At 35.9% G+C, this 19,542-nt stretch overlaps 1 long non-coding RNA gene across 1 annotated transcript; it reads left to right on the top strand.

Annotated features, from left to right (window-relative positions):
* Nucleotides 1–1,549: 1,549 nt before the first annotated feature.
* On the top strand, nt 1,550–18,605 carry LOC140682469 (uncharacterized). Its single transcript, XR_012054253.1, has 2 exons — nt 1,550–1,814; nt 18,079–18,605. It is a non-coding gene; the product is annotated as an uncharacterized lncRNA (long non-coding RNA).
* Nucleotides 18,606–19,542: the final 937 nt, after the last annotated feature.

Here is a 19,542-nt window from a genome sequence, read left to right as displayed (position 1 = left end):
AGACATTGAATTGAAAAATGACACAAAATAGTTTTGAATCCATGTATTTTTAATATGCCTATCTCTAGAATCTGAAGATTAGAAGGAAAATTGCAGTGATTAAACCTAATTTTCACAGTCTGACAAACACATGAAATTGAATAATTTTATCTTTCTGTCTATCTTGCTATTTGTTTTAACTGTCACAGTATATTCTTTTGATAAGCATCAGGTCCAATTCTACCACCATTACTTAAGTATTACTCAAAGAAAATTCCACTTAAAAAAAATTTGCATTCAGGTCAAAGACTTTAAGAGTTTACTTCAGTTGTTGGGATTGCCATTAAAAATATAGTTGATAACTCCTCCCCTCACCCCCAAGATTTGGATTTTTTTTAAACCTCTCAATATTTTAATTTAAAAATAGATGAAAATGATTAATAAATTTAAAAGCAGAAAGGTGTTGTATACACAGCCACTTTGTTATTTACCACAACCCAATCACACCTCTGTGATGAAACATAGCCATGAATTAGAAAAGTTAACAAGGGCTTTCTACCAATTTAATGCAAACAATAGTGTAAATAATCTAAAAAAAAAACCCAACCAACTTTGGTTTGGACAGAATATAGTAATAAAGAAATGTTAACATCTCCAATAAGCATATGGGATGAATAGGATAATAATTTTATAATTTTCTCTGTGTGAAGTCAATTGCACTAACTTTGTGTCTTCCTCTCCCTGACCTTAGGTGGCCATCCGATCCTGACTCACAGGGAGAGCCACAGCAGCACCATTACTGTTTACAGCACTTGGACTTAGCATGGTCACATAAATGTTTTCCTGGCTGTATACTGAAACAAGAAACTTTTCCTCCTAATGATCTTATTAGACTGTGATGAATAATCACTCCAGGGAAGTCATCAAAACCATGTCATCAACATTACTTAAACCTTGTACTCTTCTTAATCATTTTTATTATACCATTGTCTATAAACTCAGGCTAAGATTGGAAATCCCATTGTACTGGGTGCATGGTTAAGTGAAATCCTTGCCTTGAAGAACCTAACATCTAATTAGCTTAGGCAGCTGTGGCAACAATATTCAAAATGTTACAAACATTTTTAAAGCCTGACACAGGTTTTCCACCAGTACCACCTCAGGCTTGAACGTAAAAAGCCATAAAATATCAGGACCAGGAATTTCAAAGAAGTATAAGGCTTGTCCACAAAATAGAAAATGGGGTCCTGAAGTGGGATAAATTAGAGTCTAGAAGCCTATAATCACAACTCTTACCCTCTCCTTTTTGATGCATGCTGCTATTTTCATCTCCAGGAGAATTTGTTTTCTTGACATAAAGCAAATAATGCTTTAGCTAACTCTATAATTTAGAAAGACTGACAAGTTTAAGCAATTCTATAAATTAGACACAAACCTGAGGTTATCATAAATAATGCATGGTGTAGTTCTGTCCAAACGCGACCTAAATCCTTACACACACATTTGAAAAAATCCATATGTTTACGCAGATGCCCGATGGTACAAGCATCATTAAAGACACAAAAGACATTGAAACACTGGCAACATTTTTTTAGTGGGTTATCTATTTAGCCAGATTTAACCCCTGGCCCACTGGAGTGTAGAAGGGTCATGCAGTCACACTGATCTGAAAACTCTTAGTTAAATATTACATACAGTCCATCTCAGTGAGGTCCTCAGCGCTGAGTCACAATACACTCACAGACATTATGTGGAACTACTTATACCATGCTTATCACTGTAGTACCAAACTTGCTTGCAGAGGAGCACTTAGCACTGTGAGAAGTTAATTTCAGGTATGTTTTTTCCTCCTATTTGTCCTTCACTCAAAAGAAAACTTCTGTGTGTAGTAGTGTAATAAGGTTTAGTAGCATTATATAATTGTGAGAGACAGTGTCAGAGAATGGGGGCAGAGGGTGAACTTTAGCTCTCTACAGACAGAAGGGTGAAAACATGAATATGCAAGCATTTTCATCTACTTGCTTGAAAAAGGAGAATAAAGTGTACATACCTATAGATTATGCATAATTTACACACAGCTCATAAAATATACATAGTCTCAATGTATCATCATTTTAACTGTGTATTACTTTACATTGCATATTGCTTTCATCATTATACACTAAGTTGTATGTTCTATGTACTGTTTGTACATTGTTATCGTCTTGCTACATTTAGTATTACATTTCTCTATATGTGATCAAAGGATTTAGGAAGACCTCATATGACACTCTTCAATTAAACATAGATGTTGCATAGTGGGCTGGGACAGAACAGCAGAATTATCGTACAGGAGCAGTCTATGCAGCAGAAAGCACTTGTGAGACTTGTAATCAACCGTTTCAGCAATTAAAAATACAGAAAAGCACTCACCCTTTTCAGGCTCCATGGAGAATTTAAACTTCAAACTTTTTTCAGAGTTCAGTTAAGTAAACTACAGAGAGAAAGTAATAAAAGAGAAGATCAAAGAATATTCTTTTTGGCAAGACCTAAAATACATGCATTTTCATCCAGGAAAACCTTATTTAGGCTATGATCCTTGTGCATTGTTCTCTATTGTTGAAACTATATAAACTTCAAATTAATTATTAAATACACAAAGATTAAGAAAGAACAGAAGTACAGCCTGGTTATCATGAATATCTAGATCCCAATGCAAACACCCTATGACTTTTTATATTTATAACAAAAATCCAAACAGTTAAAGAGCTACTCAAAAACATAAATTCAGTAAAATACAGTTTAGTAAACTCTAACAACTGGATACAAAGAAAATTCTTGGAGGGGAAACACATGTGTGGCTTTGACTCTCTCTCACACCATTTTACTCTATTTCTAATTAGGAATAAATAAAATTAATTTACCTAAGTCAAATTTGTTTTGCCTGGGATTGCAATGGGCAAACAAGATCCCTGTCCTTTTCCCAGTCTAGGAGTTTTTTCATCCTATTTTCTCATCTTGTCCTGTGGAAGTGGAGAGTGAGAGAGCAACTTCTTAGGGGTCTGGTAGCCAGCCAAGGTAACCTATGAGACAAGAAAATCTTTATTGGATATATGGAATGGAATCTGAGAAAGAGCAAAAAAACATGAGACAGAGGATGAAACACTGCCTCATCTTGGAAAAATAATATGGAATGAATACATAACTATAACGCAATTTTTTTTATCAATTGGAATCAAATCTTTAAAGAGACTGCAAAAAAAAGATTATTAATGCCAAAATTTATGTACACCATATGGTATTCTGAATTTGCCATAAGTATAAACTTCTTATATTTAAAAAAGAAAAAAAAGAATAAATATACTGATTGCAAATAAAATGTAATAAAGTATAAAAAAATATGTGACTACATATATGAAATAATTTATTCATATCTCAGTTGTGTCCCAGTTTATCCTGAAATTCATAAAATGAATATGAGAAACAATAACTGCCATCCTCTTAAAGAGTTACAAGTTAGATCTTCATTACTTTTGGATTTTTAATAGTAAGAAAAACATGCAGCAAATTTGATATTTTTAAAAGGTAGCTTCAAAATAAACCATTAGAAACAATAGGAAATGCCTTAGTTTTTTTCTGATACTTCTTTTTGATATTGAAGGCATAAGTCTATATGAAACAACCTATGTCTATATGAAAGTCTATATGAAACAAGGCACAGAAAAAAGAGTTAATGGAATACTCACAGCTTAAAGACATAATTCTACATATTCATAAGTGCATTTGGAAAATGCATGTATTTTAAATATGAAACTGAAAATTAAAACATTCATAGACAGCATTGTATAAAGTTGTCAAATACAAATCTTTCAATCATGAAATTCTGAGTAACAGCTCACATTTAGAAGTTTCTCATGCTTTTGTCTTTAAATTTTTGATTTAATGCAAAATACTATTTAGTTAGAAAAAGTAATGAATCTTAATCTGAATGAGTATTATTTAAATTACTGGGTTTATTCCAGTTATTTGACACAAGAAAATGAAAGGGAAAGAACCTGAAAAAGCCACAAAAAATAATTATTGATGGTAGAAGCAAGATCCTTTAATAAATCTGATTTGAATAAAATCCTTTAATAACATTACCAAAAACAAGTAGTGAAACAACCCAAAAACAAGTAGTGCAAAAGCAGCATATAGTAAAAAATTAATGACCTTGATTTTTTAAAATTTAAATTAGTTAAAAAACTTGTGTTTTGTGGTTTTGCTATTTTAGCCTTTATAATCTTGTTGCTTTCACTGCTCTTAGTTCTAGTTAATAGATAACTTTACTCTAATAAAGTAAGATAGATATTATAGAAAGTCTATGGAGTAACTCCAAACTCACACACTCCAAAAGTATCCACCTACAGAACTTATTAGTGAACTACTTACCTAAGAAATTTATATTAATATACATAGTTTAACAAGATGAGCTTTGAGTTATCCTTTAACTAGTGATGGATTAAATGTTTAATAGTAGTTGAAACAGTAAGATGAAAAACTGGGGCTTTGACAACAAGAAAAGGGGCTATGGGAAACCTTTGTGTTGCAACATATATAAACCCTGTAAAGTTTTTGTTTCTTTGGACATTCTTGGTGAATAAATGACTGCTTGTCCCCAATACTGGCTAACTTGTTGAAGTTTGAATCTTTTGTTTCTTTTCTTTGACTCAGTATTCTAAAGAAATAGTTTCTGATTTTCCCATATGTCAAAGAAAATAATAATCTCATTGCCTGCAGGAGCACTGCAATTTGATGTACTTTTTCTTTGTGAAAAATGGCTTTTTATGAAGCAACAGACAAAGGCTCTTTCAGGACTTAGATTCTTATATTTTCCAATGATTAAATGAAAATTTAAAGAAATGGAAGAATGCTTGCTTTGGTAGCTTAGTGCAGCTACTGGATACTATCCAGTGAGCAATATTTTCTTTAAGAGAAACAAAAAAAAAGGTTTCCTCCTTGCAGTGAGTCTACTGAAAAGAATTCTGCTATAGCTGATCAAAAATATGAGAAACACAGTACTAAAAATATTTTTCCAAGGCAATACCTCTAACCACCCTCTAAATTAGAAAAATAAGCTGCTCAGTTTTGTCTAGAATATTTTTATAATAAGTCCCATCGGTCTCTGAAGTCATTACTACATGGTATTCTCTCATCAGTCAATTAGATAAATGTATGCTAATAACCAATATGATAGAATAACATATTTATGATTGTGTGGGAACATGACTGAGGGTAAAAACATAATGGTACAGAAGTTACAGGGAAAAATAAAGTTGTTACTCCCTGGAAGGAACAGGATCAGCACACCAAACATCCCATACACAGTAAAATCTAAATGGGACCAAATGGAGGGTGGAACAGGGTGGAGACACTGTGGCCAGACTGTTGAAACCTTTGCAGAGGGAGCTTTATAGTGGTACTTTATAGATCGTAAGCCACAGAGCAGCTGAAAACCAAAGGAGACAAAGGAAGATGTCTGCTATGGAATCAGCAGCTCTGGTGAAGTCACTCTCCTTGGACTGACACCTGAGCCCATCCCAAGGTTATCACAGGTACCATGCTAGGACAGCCACCCCTCGGTACAGCCACCCCTCCGTGAGTGTGAGGCATGACTAAAGCCACTCATGCTCCACACAAACACATCTTCAAACCTTAATCTGTTACAACTTTATTAATAAAGAACGTTATTCTGTAAACTGCTAGTGTGAGTCCGTCAAGGGTGCTGGCAGTCCCTGGAAGCATGTAAAGGTATGGAGACCCAGGAGGGGATTTCTCTGTTTGGTGTGTGGCCCTGAGGAAGTCAGATGAACCATCCTCTGATCTAGTGAACTTCTCAGTGAAGGGTCCCTATAATGGGACAATGACACACTGGCTGGGAAAAAGGGTGTCAGCTTTTCTGGGGTGCTGGCTGACAAATTGAACACAGAGGGTTTGAATAAATCTCCACTTTTCATGTGACAGATGGTGTCTCACACATGATAGCTTAACAAATGAATGTAAATGTTGCTTTCAGTTTCAGTTGAATAAAATCGAAACTATTCTTTTAAAATTAATTCAGAATGAACTTGCTGATATTCATAAATACTATTTTGAATGCTTTTAAAATGTAATTTTTAATATATTCAGGGATTCAAACATAGGTGTATCAGTCTATGCATATTCTTCACTGACAATTACTGTACTATGTTTGCTACTTTTCAGTTAAAAGTAGGACTGAGGCTTTTAGGAAGATAGTTCATTAAACCAGAAAGGAAGTCGCAATATTTTCTTTTCTATCTTGCTTATAATCCAAATACAATTTCTAGAAATGAAATACTGGTGGGTTTTGATCTACAATACAGTGCAATTTTAATTAAGTGGTACACATTCTAAATAAGGAAAATGGTTTTATCTCCTGACATTTCAAATGAGAAAATCCTATCACAGGAATAATGAAGCACAGCAATTTTAGATATGTATTTATTTTATTCTTGATCTTCAAAGTCTTATTTCACTAGCCTGCTTGATATTTCAAACTATTCTACCAGAATGTAGATAACTTAAATAAGAACATATATTTATGATAGATAAAAATGTCATCATTCACTTTATCTAATCCATTAAGAAACTTTATTTTAATGTGATTATATTAAATTCCAGGCCAGCTGATATTTATGCTTTGGTATAGTGAATGCAACCTCTGATTTTGGAGATGAGTCACATTTAAAATAGTTTTCCAATTAGACTGTGTAAAATTCAGCTGACGTGCAATAATTTATTACAGCTGCCACCAATTAATTAAAAAAAAGGAATACTGGAGTTGATGAAACTTTTTCCAAATTATCTGTGACATTGTCTCAATTTTTTCAGAGAAAATATCAGGGCTTGGTATTAATCTATTTCTTGCAGTGCAAGCTACAAGATGCAACCATGTTTTTTCTTCATGGGCTGACTTACTGCCTCCATCTTAGTCTGGTAAGACTGTGTAAAGGATTTAACATCTAGGATTTTAAAAATAATGTCCATTTTTTCTCCGCTCAAGTACCATAAACATTCATGTTCTTCCAGTTTCTAATTATGTTTCACTTCACTAGCCTGAACAAGTAATGTCTGTGATGGATTTTGCATTTTCTTCCTTTTTATTTTTGCTATCTACACCTTCATGAACATATTCTATAGTCTGATTTGAGTATTTATCATTCCTGAATGTCATTTATTTTGAAATACTTTACTAAAATCTATTTTTTTTTTTCAATATGGAGTGAATTCTTTGCCCTAATCATGAATAAGCCTTACTATTTAATTTGCTTATTTATAAAAAATGTTCTGGAACAGAAGCCACAGCAATAGTATGCTGTTCTCAATCTTCAAGCAGATATTGACTTTCAAAAGTAATGGATTGTCAATGAGTAATCTAAGATGATCTTCTCCATCAGACTACCATGATCTAAACATGTAGCATCTGTATTTTAAGTAACATTTATATAAAATTGACAATACAGCATTTAGAAATTTTAATTTTTTCATGCACAAAAAAAAAAGTACATTTTATCTTATCATAATTAAAGATATTTTCAAGACTCAGTTTATGCAGGTCATTACTTTATTGGAGGTTTTTAAAACTCCTTTCCTTATCCTCAGAAAACAGCTGCTTCCTTCCCTCATTCTTTCTCTCATTTTGGTATAGTAGTGGCTAAAAAAAATGGTAGCTAGAGCTACCTTTTTTAATTAACATAAAAAAGTATTTCTATTCTTTCAGGACTGCCTTTTGATTCAAATACATTTAGAGATGATGAGAGGTACCTTTTATAAATCTCTCTTGGGAGGTTATGTGCTCAAGTCATGTTTACATTAAAGAGATTTGTTTGTGTAACTCCCTATACACCATTTTGAAGATCTGCTTCTTGGAATAGGGCATTACATTTTACTTGATAGATGTGAAGTCTGGTAAAAATAGCAAAGTGAATTTTGTTGCTTGCTTGTCCTTCAGCTCAAAATTAGCATTTTGAAAATTATTTAACTTAGACTGATAGGCACATAAGAACTGACACTACACAGGCTTTCTAATGCCAGTATTAAAAAATTATCATATTAATGAAGCCCAGATAGCACTGGAGTTTTGCAATTTTTTAGTACTATGATAAATAATTAATTTTTCTCTTAAATTTATTTTCTTAATTTTTTCCTCAAATTTGTAAGTTTCTGTTATGCAAAGAGGAAAAATAAAGAGGTAATCCAGATGAAAAAATATTACATTTAAGAGGAGCTTTGCTGTTAATATATGTAGATTATATATTTGTACTTCATATAACTTCAACAGATTCCCAAGCCAGGAAACAAATATTCTATTTATAGTCAAAAGGGAAAAATTACAGTGTATCAATTTAGGGCCACCCTGACCTGGGTCACACTCAAAATAAGAGCAATTCCTGTAATAAGCAAAATGTCTTTATGATGCATTTCTATATATAGATACATAGATAAATATTTAATCTTATCATTACCTGAAACTTCGCCCATCTAAAGAAAATGTGAAGGTTACATCTGAAGTCAATAGGGACAACTGTCTCCTACAGGTTGTACCAAAACTTCATTTCTTAATGAAAGAAGAGATTCAAACCACAACCTCTAAATTGACGACACCTCTCAGCATTTTGGGTTGGCTAATTTTGCTGCTTTGTCACTCTCTGGTTATCCTGTTTTTCATATGTTTTTCCACTTTATCAAGTTACCTTTTCTGTGATCTGAAATCATATTGATATTTAATGAAAAAATGCACTGGAAAAATTATTAGGGTGATTAACTTATTAAAACAAGTACTCTTTAAGATGAAAAAGCACAACTACTCCATCATTCTTATATTTTCCTTATTAATATCTCTATTCATTGAGAAAATACAGATAAAGTTTCATTCTTTCAGGAAAGAAAAATAAAAGAAGAATTAACTAGAACAAAATGCAAGTAGTTTACAGCTAAGTTCATAACAACTTCAAAGGAAATCAGAGTAAGAATTGCTTATTCTACAAGGAAAGATTTTGGAGAGGGTAGTGGGGTTTGCATCAGTTTGTTCTGGACAAAAACACTAGTTATAGTTACAACATCTCTGTTAGTATTTTTGATTGATTTTTCCAATTTTTAAATTCAGTCAAGTTTTTTTTTATTTGATATAATGAGGTAAAATAAGGAAGAAAAATATTAATGGGATAAATTAGATTTTAATCTTTGTGCAACCCTTTGTTTTGATGGTTTGGCTGTTCTGGTAAATACTCATGAACCTGCAAAAACCACTCTTAATTTGCTCATTTCAGAAATATCTGAATAAACACAATGTACTCTTGGTGAGAAAAACTTAACCACAGCATCTAGTAGCATCTCTTCTTTAGCATCATATTTGAATTTCTTTCCATTTCTAGTACTGAATAGAAACCCATGCCTCGTCCAAAACAAACGACCTGACAGGAGGCCACTAAAAGTAGAAAACACTGAAGAGCTTTGCTGAAAGTTCTTCATCATGCTCTATCACTGGCAATTCCTGGCCCTTAACCTGTCACAATTTTATATTGATAGTGTTATTCTGTAAACTGTTAGTGTTGAATCCTTCATGGGCACAAGCAGTCACTGGCAGCAGGTAACACACTCCAAGTGGGAAGATGCACTGAGGAGTCTCCTTTATGCTGCTGGTGTGTCCCTGGCTCAGTCAGTCCCACCACCCTCGGACCCAGGGCTTTCAGTGAAGGCTCCCTGTAATGGACACTGAGAGACTGGCTGGGCACAAGGGTCTCAGCTTTCCTGGAACCCTTTCAGCCAGGAAGAAAATATTTCCAAGGCACTCTGAGTTGAAGGGGGAGAGAATTTATCCACATGGGCATAAACCATATTGTGCCATATTCCCTCAGGCCCAGTGAATGCAGCCTGACCTTTCCTAGTATGTGGGATTAAAGTCAGATTTAGGTGTATTGGAGTGTTTATGCATAGACATTTGCACAAGAGACATAAACACAGGTGAGTGAAGTTAAATTCAAGTTATGCCATACTCATTCGTGAATTTACATTGTGATACAGTCAGAGGACTGAAACATTAATCAGTACGTGTAAGACCCAAGTTACAACAAAGAAACATTTTTATTTTATATATCATATTACATTTCTTAAAATTTCAATATTTTGTCCTTAAAACCTACCCAACATTTTCAGACATTCGAGATTTTCTCCTAAGGAATATGGAGATCTAAATTTTGTGAAAGTTCTGATGTCAGAACTCTCAGAAATCATTAAGACCTTAAAGAATCAAGAGACAAAAATCAATGCTTGAGATTTTAGAGGGAAGGAAAAAGTAATTTAGAACTTTCTTCTGTCTTCTTGAGAAGAGATAAACATAATAGCAAACCAAAGTCTGAGAGCTGCTGGGTGATTTCCCTTTCAAGCTCTCCTTTTTCTTTTCTATTATTGTCTTATGGCCTCTAAGTAGAATTAAAATTATACTTGTGCATTATTTTGGAGGACATTTTTGCCTCATTAAGGTCTATGACTTTGTACCTGTACTTACTTTAGCTAGATGCTAATGTTGCATAATGTATGACACATGACACTTTTACTTAACAATTTACTTAACAATTAAGCTTGTAGGAACTTAGATATGTCATTAAAGGCAATTTACTTTTTTCACTTGAAATATTTTCACCCATCTAGATTAGCTACTTAGGAAGTTCTTGATGTTCAAAATGTTAAATTTATTAGTGTCAGTTTTGGTTAACTTGTAGAACATAAAATAGCAATTAAACAAGAAAGAGAGAAGTAGTTATCAGCATTTCTGACGTGTATGTGGTGACCTGTGTGATGCTCTATCCCTAGGCAAAATGGCACTTCTTTTGTGCTATAGACAATAGAGAATATAGACTAATCTATAAAATCACAGAATCACATAGTAGTTTCAATTGAAGCAGACCTTTAAAGGTCATCTATTCCAATTTTCCCGAAATGAGCAGGAATAGTTTTCTTAGAGGGACAAAGTTCACCCATTTTCATATATAGATTAAAACTTTTTTTTTTTTTCCTCTTGTCCAGAAGTTATTCCATAATTGTCTGCCTCAGAACTCCTAGCATTATCTTTCGGAAGTATATGGACCACTGTTTTGGTTTTTGTGCTTTATAAATATTAATATTTAAACAAGAAATTGTGTAATTTTTATGGGTATTATTATTATGTAAAATTAATTCCTATACATGTTGTTTCAAACTAGATAGATGATAGATAGATAGAGAGGTAGATAGATAGATAGATAGATAGATAGATAGATAGATAGATAGATAGATAGATGAGCCATTTTAGATAACTGGGCTAAATATTTTCTTTGGGAGAACCTAGATTCTGAGCTCAGCTCTTTGCAGGCTGCTAATGGCAAACATGTATGGTAATTATGTTACTTATGTTACTGAGACTGTGCTATGCCAAGAAATTGCAATCAAAAAACTGTGGTCCAAGGCATATTTTCTGTGCCATGAACATCTTTTCCTGCTGCCTTTTGTTGTTTTGAGACATATTTCCTCTCCTTTTAGACTGGAACACCCTGTTTTTTGTTGTTCCTAAGGCTAAACTATGGAAAAGATCAGTTATTCAAATTCTCTCAGGAAGGTACTTTTGCTAGTCATTCATTGATGTTTGAGATCTCTTGAAAGACTTGGTATCTTCAGGTTTTACTAGCATATCCACAGCACCCTAACTGCCTATTCAATACAACAGGGTAAGACATATATTGCAGACTATGTATAGCAAACTACATGCACATAAGTCAGTTCAGACACAGAAAAACAGCTATCAGACACATTATAAAGTCTAATATAGAAAGTTTTTTCACTGTAAAGGGCAAGTGTTTTTTCTCATCTTCCTTCTGTATAGAAACCCAAGTTGTTTAATTATGCAATTCAATTAGAATATTTTTTAAGGCCTGTAAAAGAGATCTTTCCCTTCCCATAAAATAAAACACACAAACCTTTTCCAGAAATCAACATTCCTTTGTAGAGCATTTACTTTCCATTGTGTGCTTCTGCCAAAAGGATGAAGGATGAGGGATGAGTGAGGTCCTTTCACTAGTCAGATTTGTGAGTGACAGTCATCACATTTAAACACAAATTTTACTGTGCTGTAATTTTTTTGTCAGTTACAAGCTTGTGTCCACATAAAGTGAGTTCTAGATATAAGTTCACATTTCCAAAAATACCTTAAACAGAGAAAAAATATAAACATTCAACCTCTGCAGCACAGGTTATAGCATGATTATAGTATTCCAGTGTGGAGTTGCGTTTTTAGATTTTATTATAGTCTTATTCTGTAATGGTTTGTTCTTATGTACCCCCTCATCCTATGTGGTTTCTCCCTGAGTTTTCCCGCCCTACCTCATGTGTCAGTCACCTAAAAACTGCTTAGTCATTCCCCTGTCCCCGCCCAGGTGCCTTCTCCGTCACTCGGTGTCCCTTTCCCTACCTCTAGAAGCTTCCATCCAGGGCGCTGGGTGATTGGATGAGGGCCTGGGGCCCCTCCCCAGTCTATCCCTCACTGGTTCCATCATATGTCGATCCCCACAAGAGCCACTCCCTAATGTCTCCCCATTGGCTTGTTGGTTCTCCTCCCTCCCCGTATATAACTTGTTGCAGGCACCTCTTGGGTGCTCTTGTTGGCTGGCTATATTTGTTTGCTGTTGGACTTTTTTGGGTCACAGTAAACTTCGAAGTTTAGCCCCCAGCAAGAGTTTCTCCTTCTTCAACACCGTCAGGATCTGCAGCACCCTCAGAACCCACAAAGCACTCTCCAAAGCTCATCTGGGTCCAACGGAGGGTGCTTCTTGCTGCCCTACTCACCCTATCAAAAAGCTAGTTGAGGCTATTGGGCTGAGGAATTTGGGCCAAGGATTTGGGGTGAGGACACAGCATTCCAGATACCAGAGTCCGAAGTAAGATCCCTGTGTTCACCCGCTATTGACACCGGGCCCTGTGGCAGGAGAAGGGAGCGACGCTGGCTGCGAGCGAGCCCCAGCCCCTCTCTCCCCGGGTCAGCAGCGGCCCCCCCCTCGGCCACCGGCTGCACTCCCTCACCCACAAAAGCAGACCCACGTCGGGGGACCGAGGCAGAAAAAGAGGGAAGGACCCCTTGCTTGCATCTTTGCGCAATCTTTATTCTTCCCCGCGCAGGGGGCAGCGGCACAGGTGATGCAGTGTCACGACTCGAAGTAAAGGCAAGGCAAAAGGCACGAAGTAGCAAAAACGGCGGCTTTTAAACAACAAATCAAGGGCTAGATAGGAGGACTACGGGGTGGATATGTGTAAACATAAAACCCATAGGGAAGGGGAAAGTGCATACATAACGTGGCAATGAGTGAAAGAAAATATCATAACTGACGGGGAAGCTTCCAGATAAATGGATGTAGCAAATAATGAAAGCCAAGCTGCAGGGGCAGGATTTGGATGATAGGCAGGGAAGGGTCTGGAAATCAGGGAGGTATACTCCAGGACTGACACGGGCAAAGGCAGGAAAACAGGTGGAAAACAACTTTGGGGAGAGACTATTAGGAAAATTGAACAGGGGTAAATAGGAACAAACCATTAAAATTATTTTAAACAATTTCTTAAACTTCAAAATCCCACTACTACACACTATCAATAAAATAATGATCTCCACACTATCTGCTAGTCTGTAACACATGGTGCTGGAAGGAAGATCCCATGAGTACAGAGCCTCCGGCTCTGCCCCTGTCCTCTACCTTTCCCTGAGCACATTAAGTGCAATGCTTTTCTTTTCATTGCCCTCCTTTTATCTACTCTTCTAAACCTCTTTGTTCCTCTGTTTGGTTTTCATCTACCCTGAACTCCTCCTGTGGTACTGAATGCTGATGAAGCAATAACTTATTCCTACTCAGAAGGTTATTTTTCAGCTGTATTTCTTAGCAAAACATAGCTATCCTGCATTTGTACAGGGAATCTCTGCATCCATGATAAGAGCAACTAACTCAGCTATTTGCAAGTACCCTGGATATGTGAGGAATTGCAGGCATGGATCAATACTGCAACACAGACAGACTGATAATGTGACATCCTTTCAACTTGTCACTGATTCCGACTCTCTTCCTGCAATCCTAATGCCCTGCAGTGTTACTGCTGCTCAGTCACAGCTTTGTCATTGTCACTATGCAGGGACATTCCCAATCCCATCCCTCCTCTGTTGGTTTCTCAAACCAGTCAGTTGACATTTCCAATTCTTTTCCTTGACCTGAGCTGCCACTTTCAACAGAAATGTATGGTCAGTTACATTAGCTCAAGTTTTTTTCAGGTTTTGTTTTTCAGAACTGGAAGGAAAAATAATAAAAACCCTAGGACTGAAGTTGCCCTTTGAGGTCACTGAGTCCACTTCCCTCCACTTAATGGGACTTGACGACCACAGCAGAGGTGGTCGTGTGAATGCTCACATTACCATGAAAGCACAGTATGAAACAACTTTTAATGGTCAGAAAAATAATAAAACACTTAATCAGAGAAAACAATATTGTATTTTGTCAAAGGAAGAAAAAATATCAGGAAATAAAATCTTCTGAGGAAAGATTACAGTTTTTAAACTAATCTCTATTTTTCATCTTAAATGAGAGAATATGAAGGCAGAAGTGCTGAATTTGAACGAAGAAAATAATATAGACATGATGTGTACCTCCATTAAAAGGGACAAAGGTCAAATTTCTTTCACAAGCTTCTTAAGAATTTAGTTTGAAAGGACACAAAATAACTCAAAAAATATTTTTTAAATTTTTGTTTGGTATCTCTGCTAGAGAGTGGCAATAGACAGAATATCTAGATTCTGCATTGCTGTGAAGTGTTCTATCCCCTCTCAATTATGTTTGAAATCTTTCAAAACAAAAGCTTCTTTTTCTTAGTTCCACAATAATTTTTTCTGTGACTGATATAGATAAAAAAGTGGGTTTTTTCCCATAGAGAGTGTAGACCTCTTGTTCCCCCTTTCCATTTTACAATATTTCATACTGATCCACCTTCTAGAACAAACACAAGATGCATTCAGCAATTTTTTCCATCACTGCAACCCTTGACAGAATACATATTGAAAAAAATCAGTTCAGAGAAGATGAAAGTGATGCTGATCAATTGTTGGAAGCAGCTTGACGAAGTGGGAAAACTGAAGGTTTTTAAATTGTGTAGTGAGCCATCACAACACTGCTGATATTCTATGCAGGTACTGATTTTCTCTGCAGAACTGAAAGTTTATTTTTTCTGTAAGAGATACAAGCTACTGGGACTACCAGATCTGCTAGTGCTATTGCAACATCAGAGAAGAACATGAAATATATTTATATAAAAATATATGGCTAGTAGCTGAAGATAAGATTCTTATTCCATTTATTAACATAATATAGAACTTCTGCTTGTAAACCAGATAACTTTATGGAAAAATACACAGGATTTAACAAGGAAACAGCATAAATTTACAGAAATACTATTTTCCTTACAAAGAGGATTTTATTTGTTCAAAAATGCTGTACATGTAATTCTTATTATTAAAAATTCTAAAGAGTTCAATTTTCCCATAAATATAATTTGAACCTAAAGGCAAGTGTAGAGTAATTGCAGCAGGGATGGGGTTGGTTTGTTTTTTTTTTTTCCAGGAAGTGTGTTACAACTGTCTCTCTGGCTTTCATCTGTTCACCTTTAGCTGTGATGCTGTTGTCTACGTATTCAAGGTGCTTGCTGCTTTGGGAGTAATGTCTTGTCATGTGAGACACCCTGGGAATTAGCATCTGCACCAAACAAAGGCCAAGGACTGAAGAGAGGTTGCTGTTGATAACCAAAAGGCAGTTCTGCCACTCTCCTGTTAGGCATTATTTCAATTGTATACCTAGCACCCCCTTACTCTGATTCTTTCAATGGAACCTCTTAGGAGGGTTTTACGTAAAGGGTTCATAGATCTTTTATTTCAGACAGGAACAGCAGAGATTTGAGAGCATCTCTGGGCCTGAACCCATCTCTAAAAAGTACCAGGAAAATGGACTAACTGCAAAAGATTTGAAGGGGTAGATGGTTGTTTCAGTTTACACTAAGACCACAGCAGGTGCACACACTACAGCCCACAGGAGGCTGCTCATCTGGGTAAGCACGTCCTGTAATTCCCTCCCACCTGCCATATCCAAACCCCAACTGCTGCCAGTACTTGAGGATTCACCAAGGAAGCTTTGGAAAATAAAGAATCAATGGTGTTACTACTGTTCAGATGAAAGCATTCTTTGATCCAAAAGACTGGATCCAACAGCACCACATTTTCTGTGAGTTTCTCTAGAAGCCCTTTAAGAATAATAAAGCAGAAAGATGTTTTGCCATTCTGTGACTTTAAAGACGAAGAACAGCTTAAGGTGTTATTTCAAATCCAAGTGTTGGCATTTGGATTTTAAATACTCTATGGGTTTTTTGGGGTTTATCTCTTTAATACATTATATAACTGCGATAGATTGACCTTGGCTGATTGCCAGATGTGCACCCAGCTATTCTTAACCCATTTCACAATTGGAGTTCCCTGGAAATTGAGTGGAAAACTCATTTCTATCATGAGCAAAACAGATTTGACATGGGGAAAATTTAGTTTATTACCAGTTAAAAAGAGAGTTAGACAGTGAGAAATGAAGGCACAACAGTATGGTCTCCCTTCCAAGCAACACAGAGGGAGTGGGTGCTACAGCCAGTCTGTAATAATAGTTCCTTTCAGCTACTTCCTCCTCAGACTTTTTCCTGTGCTAAAGCATGGGAGTATAAAAGGACTGCAGCTCTTCATGGGCTGCAGTCCTTTTATACTCCAATGTGGGGTCTGCCAGGCTGCAACTTCCTTTAGAACTTATCTAGCTGCTCCAGTGGGAGATTCTCCATGGTCTGGAGTGTGGATATCTGCTCCACTGTGGTCTCTGCTTGAGCACCTGGAACATCTCCTCTTCCTTCTCTAACCTCAGTGTTAGTGGGATCGTTTGTTCCACTTTGTCCCCTTCCTTGCTGTGCAGTGGTTTTTATCATGTCTTACATAAATTCTCCCAGAGAAACCACAGACTCCTCTGCCAAGCTCAGCTGTGTCCTGCAGTGAGTCCATTTTGGAGCCATCTGGAACTGACTGTCCAGCACAGAGAAATCTCTGGCTTCTGCTCACAAAGGCCCTCCCCGCATCTCCCATTACCAAAACCTTGTCACTTACATTAAACACCAAGAAGTTATTTGATAAATTATGTTTATTACAAATATATAGAGTCACACATACACTGTTCCCAACCATACTGTGACTTGGTTACAATTGATGAGCTTAACACAAAAAAAAATTTAAGAGTAGAGACAGCTGCAGGGCCTGATTAATGAATTATGATACTTCTGTTAGGCATAATAATTTTTAAAAATTATTTTCTATTTTCCCTGTATTTTTAGGTTAATATAAAAGAAGGCCAGTTCATGAAGAATAGAGTGGCCTAGCACAGACATCTTTTAAAAGCCAATAAATTTAATCAGTTAAAAGCTGGAGATGGTGCAGACCTAATATCAAGATGTTTGTGTCTGTTTTGTTTGTTTGTTCTGTTTTGTTTTGTTAGTATTACATCTAGGTATTGATCTGAAACAAACTCCAATAAAAGTACAAGGTGGTAAATTGTGTTCTCATTGGAAATATAAAGCAATGATTACAGCACTGTACTGACACCGTATGAAGCAAACACTCACACTTAGCAGGGTACCAGCCAGTGTGCCAGTGGGGAGTTAAAGATTATAGGAAATTATTGAGGACCTGATAGGGATAGAATCCTAGGATATATGTTTTGTTTATCCTATTAGAATAATAGAACAATAGAAATTCTATTCCATATTTACATTAGAAGATAGGAATGCACAGAAAAACCTAGAAATGATGCTTGACTGAGAATCCATATGAGCATGCCAGTGGGAGAGAACAAAGTGCTCTCCCCATGGTCTGGGGAATAGATCAAGGGCAATTGCCTCAAAGGTTGCCAGCACAAATGGGTCTGAAAACCCTCCTGCAGTAGCCCCACAGCCTATTTCTTTCACCCTGGTCCTTTTGCTTTGCAGGTGAATTCACAGGTCTGTGAGTGCAAGCACCAGCAGAAGGATGGACAGGGAGCTGCGTTTGGGAGGACAGGACCAAGAACAAGTCTTGAGACGAGTGGCTGAGGGAATTGCTGGTGTTTAGCCTGGAGAAGAGGAGGCTGAATAAAAACTGTATCACTCTCTACAACTACATAAATGTTGGTCCTGGGGGATTGGTCTCTTCTTCCTAGTAACAAGCAACAGGACCAGAAGAAGCACCTGAAGTTGTACCAGGGGAGGTTTAGGTTGGATATTAGGAAAAAAAGTCTTCACCAAAGGCTTTCAGAGCATTGGAAGAAGCTGCACAGGGAAGTAGATGAGACACCATCACTGGAGGCATTTGAAAGACATGCAGAGGTAGTATGTAGGGACACTGGCTGGTGTTGAGCTTGTTTAATGGTTAACAGTTGGACTTAATGATCTTGGAAGTATTTTCCAGTCTAAATGACTCTATAATTCTATGACCAGAATAAATTTTTTGCTGTGGATTATTAAAATACTTCTCCACCTCTGCTGTTGTGCACACAAACATTGTCCCAGAGCCCTCTTCTGTTTTAAAAGAGCACACAAATATAGGAGTCATCTATAAACAGTGGAAGGAGTTTTTCAAGAATGGACAGGATATTACTATGACAGATAATCATATATTGTACTATTTAATACATATATGTATTAAATGTATTGTACTAAATAATATTGTACTATGTATTGTACTATTTAATACATATATTCTATATATTATAATACATATTTAATACATATATTGTACTGATAATCTGATAATCATATTGTACTATTTGGTTAAGTGATACAGTTAAGTGCCTCCCCACCAAAAAAAAAAAGTACATAACACTACATTTATTCTCTTAGATAGCCTGATATACACGAATTCTGGAAATGTCCCTTCTCACTTTGCTTTTACTCTGAAAGAAAAGAAATAATCTTAATTCAGGAAAAAAAGTGAGCTTGTAAAGTGAATTAATATGCAAAAAAAAAAAATGTTGTAGGAATCTGCAACATTGCAAATTTCTATCCAAATTGTCAATGAAGTGATGGTTTGGCTTTTAGTGATATTAGTAAAATGGCATGAAGAGCTGTATAACCATTTAACTTTATTAGCTATCAGAATTACAAATATTTTATAGGTAATGTAAAGGATGACAAAAAAACTTTAAGAGGCTATCTTACTTGCCCATGTCACATTCATACACACATTTTAAGGCAGGCTCCTTAATCTCCAAATACTTGCTTTTCTTTCAACTTTTCAGGAGTCCAAGCACCATCAGTTTATTGTCACAAAAACCTGACCATGATAAGTTCTTGCTGCTGACAGCATGAGTCAGGAAAGCAACATAGATGGTTTACTCTACTGTGCCAAGAATCATTATTCAGCAAGATCTCTTCCTTTAATTTCTGACAAGATCAGCAGAACTTAAACAGGTATTA

Source organism: Taeniopygia guttata, chromosome 2, assembly GCF_048771995.1.
Source record: "Taeniopygia guttata chromosome 2, bTaeGut7.mat, whole genome shotgun sequence".
NCBI lineage: Eukaryota > Metazoa > Chordata > Aves > Passeriformes > Estrildidae > Taeniopygia > Taeniopygia guttata.
This window is presented reverse-complemented; position numbering and strand designations above follow the sequence as displayed.